Genomic DNA, 15,418 nt, shown 5'->3' with positions numbered 1-15,418 from the left:
ATTCTATTTGCTACCCAAGATCTATAAACCTGGAAATCCTGGATGCCCCATCATCTCAGGCACTGGCACCCTAACAGCAAGATTATCTGGCTATGTGGACTCTCTCCTGAGGCCCTATGCTACCAGCACTCCCAGCTATCTTCGAGACACCACTGACTTCCTGAGGAAACTATAATCCATCGGTGAACTTCCAGAAAACACCATCCTGGCCACTATGGATGTAGAAGCCCTCTACACCAACATTCCACACAAAGATGGACTACAAGCCATCAGGAATAGTATCCCCGATAATGTCATGGCAAACCTGGTGGCTGAACTTTGTGATTTTGTCCTCACCCATAACTATTTCACATTTGGGGACAATATATACCTTCAAGTCAGTGGCACTGCTATGGGTACCCGCATGGCCCCACAGTATGCCAACATTTTTATGGCTGACTTAGAACAACGCTTCCTCAGCTCTTGTCCCCTAACACCCCTGCTCTACTTGCGCTACATTGAGGACATCTTCATCATCTGGACCCATGGAAAAGAAGCCCTTGAGGAATTCCACCATGATTTCAACAATTTCCATCCCACCATCAACCTCTGCCTATACCAGTCCACACAAACGGTTCATTTCCTAGACACTACTGTGCTAATAAGCGATGGTCACATAAACACCGCCCTATACCGGAAACCTACTGACCGCTATACTTACCTACATGCCTCCAGCTTCCATCCAGGACACACCACACAATCCACTGTCTACAGCCAAGCTCTAAGATACAACCGCATTTGTTCTAATCCCTCAGACAGAGACGAACACCTACAAGATCTCTATCTAGCATTCTTACATACAATAAAAAAACTACAATACCCAACTGCTGAAGTGAAAAAACAGATTGACAGAACCAGAAGAATACCCAGAAGTCACCTACTCCAGGACAGGCCCAACAAAGAAAACAACAGAATGCCACTAGCCGTCACCTTCAGCCCCCAACTAAAACCTCTCCAGCGCATCATCAAAGATTTACAACCTATCCTGAAAGATGATCCCTCACTCTCACAGATCTTGGGAGACAGACCTGTCCTCACTTACAGACAGCCGCTCAACATGAAGAAAACACTCACCAGCAACCACACACCATACAACAAAAACACTAACCCAGGAACCTATCCTTGCAACAAAACATGATGCCAACTCTGTCCACATATCTATTCAAGTGACACCATCATACGACCTAATCACATCAGCCACGCCATCAGGGACTCGTTCACCTGCACATCTACCAATGTGATATATGCCATCATGTGCCAGCAATGCCCCTCTGCCATGTACATTGGCCAAACCGGACAGTCTCTATGCAAAAGAATAAACGGACACAAATCTGACATCAGGAATCATAACATTCAAAAACCAGTAGGAGAACACTTTAACCTCTCTAATCGCTCAGTGACAGATGTTAAGGTGGCAATTTTGCAACTGAAAAGCTTCAAAAACAGACTCCAACAAGAAGCTGCTGAACTTGAATTAATATGCAAACTAGATACCATTAACTTAGGTTTGAATAGAGACTTGGAATAGCTTGGTCATTACACTAATTGAATCTATTTCCCCATGTTAAAGTATCCTTATACCTTCGTGTCAACTGTCCGAAATGGGCCAACTTGATTATCACTTCAAAAGTTTCTCTCCCCTGCTGATAATAGCTTCTCTTAATTAATTAGCCTCTTACAGTTGGTACGGGTACTTCCACCTTTTCATGTTCGCTGTATGTATAAATATCTTCTTACTGTATGTTCCAGTCTATGCATCTGATGAAGTGGGCTGTAGCCCACGAAAGCTTATGCTCAAATAAATCTGTTAGTCTCTAAGGTGCCACAAGTACTCCTGTTCTTTTTGCTGATACAGACTAACACGGCTGCTACTCTGAAACCGGAAATCAAGTGTACATCACGTTCAACCATGTACACCAGAGGTGGGCAAACTATGGCCCCATGGGACCCTCCTGCCTGCCCCCTGAGCTCCTGCCCTGAGAGGCTGGCCTCCGGCTCCTCTCCCGCTGTCCTTCCCCCCCACCGCAGCCTCAGCTCACTGCGCCGTGGGTGCAATGCTCTGGGCAGTGGGGCTGCGAGCTGCAGAGCCCGGCCTGACCCGGTGCTCTGTGCTGCACGGTGGCGACGGCGTGGCTGGCTCCAACTGGGCGACACAGCTGTAGCATTGGCAGCCACCAGTGCTCCAGGCAGTGCGGTAAGGGGGCAGGGAGCGGGGGGGTTGGATAGAGGGCAGGGGAGTTTGGGGGAGTGGTCAGGGGGTGGGAGAGTGGATAGGGGTAAGGGCAGTCAGAGGGGGGTGAACAGAGAAGTTGAAGGGGGGCAGGGGTCCCTGGGTGGCAGTCAGGAATGAGAGGAGGGGCTGGATGAGCTGGTGGGGGGCAGTCAGGGGGAGGAGTTCTGGGGGCAGTCTGGGGGCAGGTATAAGGGGTGTTTGGAGGGGCGGGAGTCTCAGGGGGGCCGTCAGGAATGAGATGAGGGGTTGGGTGGGGCAGCAGGGGGCAGTGAGGTGCGGGGATTTGGGGGTGGTCAGGACACAGGGGGGTGGTGGATGGGACAGGGGTCCCAGGGGCGCAGTCAGGAAACTGGGATGGGTAGGAGTCCGGGGTGGGGGGCAGATAGGAGGTGGGGGCCGGGCCACGACCCCCTCTCCTAACCGGGCCTCCATACAATTTCTGAAACCCGATGCGGCCAAAAAGTTTGCCCGCCCCTGATGTATATGTTTCAAGAACAGTGCCAGAATGCATCATGGAAGGATTTAAGCAGAGCAGCTTCAGCAGCAGTGAAAGAAAGAAAGCTCTAGCCAATGGCTTCATTTGTGCCTGTTGGTTTAGTTGTGATACTGACACAACCAAGTCAGAAGCACATAGCTGAATGCCTGGGGGCTCCGAGTGCTGCTGGAAATCCTCGTCAAGCAGCCAGCCTGTCAGCTACATCCCTGCCCCAGAACCCACTTGCAGCGTCCAAAGAGTCCTCATGGAACTTGGCTGCAATAACTGTCTGATCTAAATTGCCCTGAGTGGCCAATCCTGTTCATGACAAAAACCCCATCCACCTAGGCCAGTGTTGAACATTCTGGCATAAATCCAAGATGGCACAATCCAACCAGTGATTGATTTTTTGGATAGGCAGGAAATTGTGTGGTTTTTCTCCTCCTTAGGGAAATATACAGGTTAATTTATTATATAATCAATGCGTTTAGTACTGGATTCTGACCCTCTTACTCCAGTTGAGTAGTACCTTACTTCCTGGGAAGTCCCATTGAAGCCAGTGGGAGGACTACTGGCGAAGTAAGGTACACTGCTGCGGTGGCAGAATCATGCAATGAATCATTCTGTTCCTGCTCAGCGTGAGACAATGCTGGCTGATTCAGATCTGGACTTTGACACCCAGCCAGGCATGCTCTCTTGAAAAGTAACAAATATTCCTTATTCTCAGGAGAGGCAAGATCTAATGTATCCTGAGCACTGTCCACAGAACCAGATACAGCAGAACTCCAGTCCTGGTTCTGATGTTGTCCACTTAGCCTTGGCCTTGACTTTCTTAATTTAACTTAACCAAATACTGTCCAACCCCGTCCCCTAGTATGGAAGATATATTTCCGAGGTGTGTGCAGAATGGAATCCTATTATATGGAGGATTTTGAAATCTGTTTGCATTCCAATTCGGGATGAAACCTGAAGATTTCAAAATTTTACACGAGAAAATTTAAAAAATAGTTCTGGCTCAATCGAAACATTCCATTTTGATTTTGACTTTTTTTTTTTACACTTTATATTATATAAATATAATACAAAATAAAGATTTGAAGGGAAAAGTTATTTGAAAGGAAAAATGGAAACATTTAGTTCCAAAAATATCAAAATAGTTATTGTCTGAATACTTGTTCCCTTTTTTCCTCTGAAATGAAATTTTCGCGAAATTGATTTGATTTCACAAAGCATTTCAATTGCGATGGAGCTGCGTTTTCCCACAACCAACTGGTCTGTCAAAGTTCTTCCAACCAGACTAATTTTTTTTTGAATTGCTAACATGCCATATCAGGATTCAAACCCACAGCCAGCAACATATAGGGAATCACTTCATTTTGGTGCCATTAGCTCTGACTAGAACCAGGCCCCTTCACAAATCCCCTCATCGATAGGTTCAGTCAGTTCTGAACAGGAGGGAGGGGGAGGACTAGAAGCGAGCAGGCTATGATCACAGCCCATGAGCTACTCTCATATGTGGCTATGTCTACACTACAACCGGGACTGACACTCTGAGATCGATCCACAGGTGGTCAATTTAGCAGGACTAGTGAAGACCCACCAAACTGATAGCAGATCACTCTCCATTCAACCTCTGTACTCTACCACTGACAAGAAGAGTAAGGTAAATCAACGGGAGAGTTTCTCCAGTCGACCCCCTGCAGTGTAGACATCGCGGTAACTTGACCTAAAGTACGTCAACTCCAGCTATGTTATTCATGTAGCTGGAGTTGCATAGTGTAAGTTGACTTACCGTGGTAGTGTAGACATACAGAAGGGACTCTACACATACACAGGTTTGTGTGTTTGTACTAGAGACAGCCTCTAATGCAGGCTTTCCACATGTTGACATATTAACTGCCTTATAATAAGGTTGCATAAAAATAAAAGCGCTCAGAATTAAGACGCAGATGGAGATATATGTCTTAATTCTGTAATTAGTGTTTAATTTGGCCTGAACCTGCTCCCACTGGTATCGGGGGTGGGCGGGGGAGGCTCCCACTGACCAGTAGGAGCTGGGTGGGGCTATAATGAAATCTTGCCTTGTCAAACTTGCAGGAAAAAAATAACTCCAGATAACATGGCAATGGGCATCTTACAAATGCATGTAATAAATTAGTAATAAACAAATAACCTATCACATACGCATAACTAAGACACATATATAATAGCGTTTTAGCTCCAGCTTAGTAAGAACTACTGATACTGTACAATAAGAAGCAGTTGTTCCACTGACCAGAGGGAGAGGAGACACATTTTCAATCTCTATATTTGGAATTACGTTTAGAAGATGACTAGCAATGAATTCAGAATATCCACATTACCATATCCTCTGCTTTCTTGTTATTTTGGGCCTGGTTATAGTTCTATGGAAGTCAATGGCAAAACTCCCCTTAATCTGAATGGGATCAGGCCCTTTATTTACGAGTATGTATAATTCTTCCACAAGGCAGTCAAGCATTTGCACTATAATTTTGAACTTGGGGAGGGAGTTACCTGATAAATCAAACGTTTCCTTTAGATGGTGTCTTATTTTCCCTACAGGAAGCACTGGCCTATATAAGTCACTCAAGAAGCTAACATCAAAGGCCTTTTTATCACTTAGTTTAGGGTAATAGACTGCACTTGAACTCTACTCAGTAAAGTGAAACTTCTTAAGCAAAGAGTTAAAGCTGAATTTGTTATTTCTGGCAAACTGCCCAAGAGGAAATGGATCTAGGGCAGAAGTTTGTTTGTTAGATAGCAATGAAATATGGACACTTTTTTAAATAGGTGACAAAGCAGGGTGAACATATGAAGTTTCTGAAACTACTGGTTATCCCGATGAAATGCTTTTGCTTGCTCTAATAATTAACTCTGCCTTTTATGATATTTAGCAATTGACAGATAATGGAAAATAGAAGACATGGAGAGTCAATATGAAGGGTTTTGAGCAATTATTCTGTACTTCAAGTGGACTCTAGCTGATAGAAGGAAGAGGATATTATTCTTCAGAGAATGCATCATGGACTGAGTTTTCTATGTCAAATTTTGCTTTGCAGCCAGATTACTGCTGATCAAGGTCAAAGATGGTACCTGGCTAAGAACATACAGGGCTACATGTTAATGAGGATATTTAGGGCCTGGCAATGATGAACAAATAGGGAAAGGAGGCATAAAGGACACCCGTTTGAACACACACATGGGGCAGTCATGATCCCAGTCCTGAGTGCAAAGATTAGGGAGTGTTGGCACTGCCATCAGTGTTAGACATACCAATGAGATAGAGCCATGGCCCCACCCTTTCCGCAAAAGCTGATGCAGTGAGAGAATACATGACCACCGCCAAGATGAAGGGGTAAGATGCAAATTCTCAGTGTGCAACCTCATAACTCCAAGATGCATTCTGCTTACCTGTGTGCCACCATGGCAGAATACCTGGGAGGGACTCATCTGTATAGCATCTCTGTGGAGACTATACTTCCGCGAAAGCTGAGCCCCATCAAGATGACAAAGAGATCAAAGAGCCCATAGTTGAAGGCGCATCTGATGAAAATGTATACACTGAACATCTCTACTACACTTCTGTCCACCAGAAAGATTTAAAAAAAAAAAGACTACTGCATCTAATCATCCAGTTGTGAACTTAACATGCAAAAACAGCATATGAATGACATTTACCCAGTGAATTCCCAGGAGAAGTTCAATTAACAGGTCAATGTTCTGACACTTCCTAACCAGGAAAGGCAGTGCTAAAATAAAGCTGCAGTTTGAAGCCTTACACATTTTGGACTACGGAGATTTACCAAATGGCAGCAAAATTCTTCATGAAAATTGTTTGCTGCTTGTGACAAACTCTGAGGCTCAGATCTAACTAAACTGACCTGCATAAAAACAAGAGCATTGAAAACATGAGACAAGACAGTAGGTACTACATTTTCAAAACAGTGCCCAAAGAATTGATTTCTCCAAGCATTTCTTTAAAATCTGTCCCACTTTGCTATTCCTATACTTTAGTTTAAAGAACTGGTTGAGTGCATAGATTTCCTAGTAAATCAAAGTCAAAGAGAAGCATTAATGTACACATTTGCTATTGTTTCATATATTGTGTGGAATTTATAGTGTGAAGATAAACTACATATAGTCAGGGCCTTCAATACCTTTTTTGGTAAAGTGCTTTGTGTGGAAACAGCACACTGTTCCATTCAGAATCCTCCGAAGTAAGGACCCACTCAGATCTAAAGTTGGGAAGCAGGAACTGAGAGATGGGTTAAGGTAAAGACACAGCCTATATTCAGTCCTAGTGAAAGCATCTCCACTGAACTGAAAGAAGTTAATCACATTTACCTAATGGCTGTATTTGTCCCATCAAATCTATGGGTTAGAGGAGAAATTGTTTCTGCACCACATTCTACCATAGGTCGCAAGAGGAGAGATCCAGTCTAGTGGATTTTCCTTAGCTCTTGCCCAGCTTTTAGAAAGATTGTTTCCCAAGAAGGAATGATTAATCTGAAAGCATTTACCAATAAATAAACAGGCAACAGAGCGGATTTAACAAGGTAGTGACTAAAGGATTTTTATATCAAAAAAGAAAAAAAAAAGAAAAAAGAAAAGAAGTGTAAAAGCATCCTTAAGAGAAGGCAGGAACGTTTGAAATTGTAGCTTGGCTTCCTACACAAGAAATACAGAATAACTCATCTGTTGTTAATGTACTGCATCTGGATTCTCCCCCCAATAGCCATTATGATCAATTCTACAGTAACTCTGAATGTAAATATGGAGGGACTGTGCTGGTGGAAACTATTTGAATATGCCCCCAAAGCTGAGATGTGCCTATAAATGGGTTATATTTTTACCTGCTATTTAAAATAGTTTTTAGCCAAGCATGCTGCAACTCTTCCCGCTGCAAATCACCACAACACTCGCCTCTTAAGCTCAGGGGAAAAATTCTCCAGAGACAGAGAGTCAGTGAATGAACATTGTTTTGGGTTCCATGGCAGGGAAAGTACTCTGCATTCAAAAATACATACAATTCTTGGGAGGGGAGGAGAGAAGAGAACAGCCTGACTCCTTTCTCTCCCCTAGGTAATGGAAGATGTCAGGCTCCTCTCACCCGTAGCTCCTTAGGGACTAATAAGGATGTGAAGATTCCATATATGTAGTGAATATCTTGTACCAAACAGTGACCATCAGTGTCCTACAGCTAACAAACAGATATGGATGTTGATAAGCACCGACCAGAGTGGGGGTGGGGGGCAGGCATGGGAAATGGGACAGAGGAAGGGGGAGAGACCTGGTACTGGAGTTGAGTTGCCACAGTTGGAGGAAGAAGCAGGGGACTCAAGCACTAAGGACCTAATGAAGAAAGGCTACCAGGTCAACAGGATGAGCAAGGAGATTCAGGCACTGAGGACAGAGTGGGAGGTTACTAGGCAATAGTAGAGAAAGGGGAACCTGAACCCCCTGACGTATCGGAAGAAAACTACATTACACCCATGTCCATCTTACAGATGGTGCTTCTCATCTGTGTGGATGCATGTGGCAGATCAGGGACCTAGTCTGCAGGTCCATTTCCACATTGCATTTTACTGAATGTTTCCTGCATCAAACATCAAGACTAAATACCAGATGGACAGTCAAACTGAGCTCAGAATTGTGTGCTACTGTGACAGGCTTTGCAATGCTCTTGCAATCAAGGGATATTTGGGAAAAGGGGGAAAGAAATATCACAAGAGATGGCTATGCTTACTCTCATTATTTGGCATGGACACACTTGTTTACATTAGACTGGCCTCATCTAAACTTTGCTGGAGATTGACCATAATATTTACAGGCTAAAAGAACAATTATGTAGCTGAGAACAGCTAAATGGAACAAAACAAAACCAAAGAGAGGCAGAAATCACGTAGTTTGCAAAAGTAAAAAACAAACTGACCCATTAGCCCACACATCTTTCCCACTTCATGTAAATTAACACTGTTGTACTATTTGTACTATACAGGAGTACAGATGTTCTTTTGAGTTTATAAACATTTAGACCTTTAAATTCTCCATGTAATGATTTATAAAATACAGACTTTATGAAAGGAGATATCCTATGTATCTTCTGTTTGCTTACAGAATCTATCTTTAAGAGACTAATATTCTTGCTTTTGGGGCCTGTTCACAGTCTGCACCTGTGATGCTTTCCTCACTTTGAATCTCACGGGTTGTATTTATTACATAATTGTTTTCCTTCTTTTAAACACCATTAATCATCTCTCCGCAAAGATCTTCTTCCCACTCTACGCCTTACTGTACATTCTTTGCATTTTCACAAAATGATGTCAGTCCCAAATGGAACAAAGATAAGAATGGCTCAAGATTTGCATTTAAAAATTATCCCGTTTCTTCAAAGCTATAAATAAACTAAAATGAACAACAATCACCTGGGGATTGAAAGGAATACCTAGTATCCTTGTTTACACAGAGATTGAGAGAGAATGTGATTTCTGGAAAATAATTGTGTTAATAGAATCCAACAGAGTATACAGAGTCTTCCAACGACAGGTAAATTGTGTACACAAACAACTTTGAAATAATAAACATTACTGGAAAATGATCCAATATTTTAATATATTTCCAAGAAATTATTGTTTTACGTTTCATGCTGCTGCAATGGGTTTCTTGTTTTTTATATTTTAAAATATTAAGCAAAAACAAAATTAAAATGTAGCTTCCATTTCCTTAGAAATCCCAGAGGAAGTATGAGCATTCTGAATTTTTATTTGTTGGTCTCTATTTTGTGAAAAAACTTTTAAAAGATCACTTCCAGCACACTTCCTCAGGTTTACAAGACTATACAGAAGATACATTTTGCTATGCTTTTTTATTATTATTTGATCCAAATGCTTATAGTAGATTATTTTGAAATTAACTAAATAATGATCTCTTGCTTATTTTTGTTATAACATTAAAATAACTGTAAAGGTTAAAGACTCCATATAACATGATACGGTCATGTAAACAGAGAAGTGCTGTAACACATTAGCCCATAAAGCTGCCTAGAAAGCTCTGTTCTCTATGAGTAAAAATATATATATATATATAGAGAGAGAGAGACTTATCTCATAGAACTGGAAGGGACACTGAAGGGTCATTGAGTCCAGCCCCTGCCTTCACTAGCAGGATGAAGTACTGATTTTTTGCTCCAGATCCCTAAGTGGCCCCCTCAAGGATTGAACTCACAACCCTGGGTTTAGCAGGCCAATGCTCAAACCATTGAACTATCCCTCCCTCCGAAAAAATCAGAGCTGTTGAAGCAAAACAATATTTGTTTTGACAGATTTTAGTGTTATGTTACCTACCAATAGGTTCCATTTGCAGTTTACATCCCAGAGTAACTGCTTATTAAACACATTGTTTATTTGAAAACTATGATGCTAATAAGAAGCGCTCATATTAGTACGGTCTGATTTATAGCTTTGGGTTGTTGTTTTTTTATCCTAAGGGACTGAACTTCTGAAACTCCAAAACTTTCCTCTGTTATTTACTAAGGAGATTCCAAAGAAAGTTTATGTTCTTTTTGTTTCGTGTATGAGAAATTTGTCCAATAATAAACAGCAGCTATATTGCTATCATAAATAACTGTAGCTGCCTGTGATAGAAAGTAACGTTCAACACTGGAGTCCATTTCATACACAACCAGTTATTCTCTAATAATCCTGCAAAAATATTGTACTTTTGCTGTATTAGTATAATTTCTTGTTATAAATGTTGCCATCACTATGGTATCACAGCATTAGCATATTAAGCCCAAAGGGAAGGAAGAAAGAAATTCCAACATAATTTGCAGTGTTCCAGGAAAGCACCTGTTTCTCTTATTCTCTGAGGATTTCTGACGTTGGACTCCTCAATAAACTCACATTAGGATAACCCAAATGGAATTAATTACATTTACATATCCCCAAATGTATAACAAACAGAGCAGTGCTTAAAGTGCAGTGGCTGTATTGCAAAGAAATGCATCACTTATTGGTGTGGTTTACAGTACTTGTGATAGGTTGTTTTAAATACACTGTATGGACTCTCTCTCCTTGGTCACCAATTAACGGAACAACTTTGCCAACAGTTGAATGCACAAATGTAGTTATTGGCAGGCAGAGTTGCATCAATTCCATTGGGACTGCATGTAACTCACTATGGGTATGTCTACACTACAAGAGTAGTTCGATTTAACTTAGGTCGAATTTGTGGATTCGACCTTATGAATTCGAATTTGTGTATCCACACTAAGGACACTAATTCGACTTTGTGAGTCCACACTAATGGGGCAAGCATCAACATTGGAAGCGGTGCATTCTGGGCAGCTATCCCACAGTCCCCGCTTCCCATTGGAATGCTGGGTAGAGCCCCCAATGCCTGCTGGGGGAAAAATGTGTAGAGGGTGGTTTTGGGTAACTGTCATCATTCAACCGTCACTCCCGCCCTCTCTCCCTGAAAGCGCCGGCGGGAAATCTGTTACCGCACTTTTCTGGTCAGTGACAGCGCGGACGCCACAGTACTGCGAGCATGGAGCCCGCTGCGATCATCGCTGCACTTATGGCCATTGTCAACTCCTCGCACCTTATCGTCCACCTCTTCCACAGTCAGCTGCTGAGAAATTGGGCGAGGAGGCTCCGGCAGCGCGGTGAGGACATGAAGTGTCAGAGTGGCACAGACCTCTCAGAAAGCATGGGATCCCGCGCCGCGGAGATCATGGTGGCAATGGGTCACGTTCATGCTATGGGACGGCGATTCTGGGCCCGGGAAACAAGCACGGACTGGTGGGACCGCATAGTGCTGCAGGTCTGGGATGAATCACAGTGGCTGCAAAACTTCAGGATGCGTAAGGGCACTTTCCTTGAACTGTGTGACTTGCTGGCCCCTGCCCTGAAGCGCCAGGACACCCGGATGCGAGCAGCCCTGACTGTGCAGAAGCGAGTGGCCATAGCCCTCTGGAAACTTGCAACGCCAGACAGCTACCGGTCAGTAGTGAACCACTTTGGCATGGGCAAATCTACCGTGGGGGTTGCTGTGATGCAAGTAGCCCACGCAATCGTTGACCTACTGCTCTCAAAGGTAGTGACCCTGGGAAACGTCCAGGTCGTCATAGATGGCTTCGCCGCGATGGGATTCCCAAACTGCGGTGGGGCTATAGATGGCACTCACATCCCTATCCTGGGACCGGCCCACCAGGCCAGCCAGTATATTAACCGAAATGGCTACTTTTCAATGGTGCTGCAAGCACTGGTGGACCATAGGGGACGTTTTACCAACATCTACGTCGGGTGGCCGGGCAAGGTTCATGATGCGCGTGTTTTCAGGAACTCTTGTCTGTTTAGACGCCTGCAGGAAGGTAGTTTCTTCCCGGACCACAAAATAACTGTTGGGGATGTGGAGATGCCTACAGTGATCCTCGGGGACCCAGCCTACCCGCTAATGCCCTGGCTCATGAAGCCCTATTCAGGTGCCCTGGACAGTGACAAGGAGCTCTTCAACTACCGGCTGAGCAAGTGCAGAATGGTGGTGGAGTGTGCTTTCGGACGTCTCAAGGGGAGATGGAGGAGCTTACTGACTCGCTCGGATCTCAGCGAAACCAATATCCCCATTGTTATTGCAGCTTGCTGTGTGCTCCACAATCTCTGTGAGAGCAAGGGGGAGACCTTTATGGCGGGATGGGAGGTTGAGGCAAATCGCCTGGCTGCTGATTACGCTCAGCCAGACACCCGTGCCATTAGAAGAGCCCAGCGGGAAGCGCTGTGCATCCGGGAGGCTTTGAAAGCTAGGTTCCTCAGAGAGCAGGGTAACCTATGACTGTCCAGTCTCTTTACAGAGAAGCTGAACCTGCCCCTGTTTCAGTTACTATTGACTTTTTTCAGCAGTTACATACCCCGTTCACCAGGTTTCCCCCCTTCCAACAGACGTTTAAAAATAAAGTTATTGGAACATTTTTAATTAACAAAGTTTTCTTTACTAACAAATTTGCGTTAAAGGGTTCAAACAGGGACGCAGACTGTGGTGGGTACGGTGTGCAGTGATGTACAGACCGCTTCTACACTCGAGGACTGATAGGCTCCTGCTCCTACAGCGGTCTCTGGGGGGAGGACGGTTACAGGAGGGTGTGCAGGAAGGGGTGGGTTTGCAGGAAGGGGTGAGGGGTGTGTGGGAAGGGTGAGTAGGTGTAGGGGGATGATGGCTCTGGCTGGGCTCAGGGCATCGGAGAGGTTCATGGCTAGGGTGGAAGGGCATGGTAAGGGCAGCCTGCCTTGCCATTTGTGGATGCCAGGCGCTCGGACCCTGGGGCAGCATACACCTCCCAGACTGACCTGGGGCAGCAGACACCTCCCAGAGTGACCCGGGTGCCTAGTGACTGCACTCTGTGTGTGACCTGCTGTTGATCCTGCCCCCATGTCTGTACCCTGGTAATGGTGGCTGTCCTGTGCAATTAACAAACCCCTGTCTCCCCTTCACACAAAGTCTTCTGCAAAGAAACATGACGGAAACAGCAATGAACAGCAAACTATTTTTAATACTCAACTACACAGTGGGGGATGAAACTGGGATTTTGGATTGGGTGAGCCAGGAAGGGAAGCAATTCTCATACTTTAGGGAATGAGAGCTGTTTGGTACATGAGCGCTCTGCTGGGGTGGAGTGACAGTTTTCACGGCCCCTAGCGCCCCTCCTTCTTGTGATTTTGGGTGAGGGGGGGACAGGACTTTGTGGCGGGGGAGGGCGGTTGCAGATACAGTTCAGGGGGGCTCTCTGCTCCTGCCTGCGGTCCTGCAGAACATCCACAAGGCGCCAGAGCGTGTCCGTTTGCTCCCTCATTAGTCCAAGCAGCGTTTGAGTCGCCTGCTGGTCTTCCTGCCGCCACCTGTCCTCCCGTTCGCTGTGTGAGCGCTGCTGCTGAGAGAGGGTCTCCCTCCACTGGCTCTGCTGGGCCGCCTCGGCTCTGGAGCAAGCCATCAGTTCAGCGAACATCTCGTCCCGAGTCTTTTTCTTTCGCCGCCTAATCTGCACCAGCCTCTGTGAGGGGGATGCCGGGGCAGTTCGGGAAAGAGCCGCAGCTGTGTGATGGGAAAAAGGAAGTGATTTCCTTGCAAAGATACATGTTTGCAAACACTGAACACAGTCTACTCAGTTTCTGTGAACAAGACCATACAGGGCACCTATCTCATGTGCTCTCAGGACAAGTTCGAATTTTCGGCATTCGCTTTCATTGCCTGGGGTCTTGCACTGGAGATCGGACAAGCTGGGCAGGACAGCAGAATCTGTGTAGCAGCCAGGCCTGGTAAGCCGTAAACTTTAGGCTGCTTAACAGTTAATGGATAGCAGTGCCCTCCTGCTGCAGGCAATCTGGAAAGCATAAAGTCTGACCCTGTTCCAGCCCCTCGCGGCTGTCCCCGGGAAAGATCCCTGTATGCTTTCCCTCTGCAGCCTCCACCACGTGGCTGTTAAACGACGGTCATTGTTATGCAAAGGAAAAGTCAAGCATTCACAATAGTAACATTACAGTAATTCCCCTAATTAGATGCAGCAGTCGCCGAGCGAGATCACCCTGAAGTGGGTCACTAGGAGAGACAGAGAGCGCATGCTGCGTGAATCCCTGCACAGACCAGGGCCCTATGCTGCCATGCTGGTCGAGGCAATGCTCCCACTGTACCTCAGGATGGCCTGGCGCGGAAGAGTGTGCTTCCACGGAGCACCCAATAAGGCACCTCTCCCCAGGAACCTCCTGCGGAGGCTTTTCGAGTACCTCTACGAGAGCTTCGTGGAACTGTCCCAAGAGGATTTCTGTTCGATCCTTATATGTATTGACCTTCTTTTCATATAGTTTTTATTCCTGTTTTTAAAAAAATAAATGTTTACATGTTTATAGCACTTACCGACTGATCCTTCCCCTGATTCAGAGTCCGGGTTAACGGCCGGGGAAGGTTGGTAGGGGATCTCTGTGAGGCTGATGAAGAGATCCTGGCTGTTGGGGAAAGCAGTATTGTAAGCGCTGTTGCCTGCCTCGTCCTCCACAAACCCTTCCTCATCTTCCCCATCCGCGAACATCGCCGAGAAACTGCCCGTCGACACTATGCCATCCTCAGAGTCCACGGTCACTGGTGGGGCAGTGGTGGCAGACCCACCGAGAATGGCATGCAGTGCCTCGTAGAAGCGGCATGTCTGGGGCTGGGCTCCGGAGCGTCCGTTTGCCGCTTTGATTTTTTGGTAGCCTTGTCTCAGGTCCTTGATTTTCACCCGGCACTGCGTTGCATCCCGGCTGTATCCTCTGAGTGCCATGGCTTTGGAGACCTTCTCATAGGTCTTTGCATTCCGTTTTTTGGAGCGCAGCTCCGAAAGCACAGACTCATCGCCCCACACAGCGATCAGATCCAAGACTTCCCGGTCAGTCCATGCTGGGGCCCTTTCTACTCTGAGATTGCATGGACTCCTCTGCTGGAGAGCTCTGCATCGCTGCCAGTGCTGCTGAGCTCGCCCCGATGTCCAACCAGGAATTGAGATTCAAACTGGCCAGACAGGAAAAGGAATTCAAATTTTCCTGGGGCTTTTTCTGTATGGCTGATCAGAACATCTGAGCTCGGACTGCTGTCCAGAGCGTCAACACAGTGGTGCACTGTGGGAT

The 15,418-nt window shown here is 45.5% G+C and overlaps 1 long non-coding RNA gene across 2 annotated transcripts in view; it reads right to left on the bottom strand.

Moving 5' to 3' along the window:
* LOC120372348 overlaps positions 1-15,418 on the bottom strand; it is a 57,280-nt gene that overhangs the window by 11,896 nt on the left and 29,966 nt on the right. The gene's annotated exons all lie outside the window — the stretch shown is intronic.

The sequence above is a fragment of the Mauremys reevesii genome, linkage group 9 (genome assembly GCF_016161935.1).
Source record: "Mauremys reevesii isolate NIE-2019 linkage group 9, ASM1616193v1, whole genome shotgun sequence".
Lineage (NCBI taxonomy): Eukaryota > Metazoa > Chordata > Testudines > Geoemydidae > Mauremys > Mauremys reevesii.
Note: the sequence above shows the minus strand (reverse complement) of the source record. Positions and strands in the feature narration are given on the sequence as shown.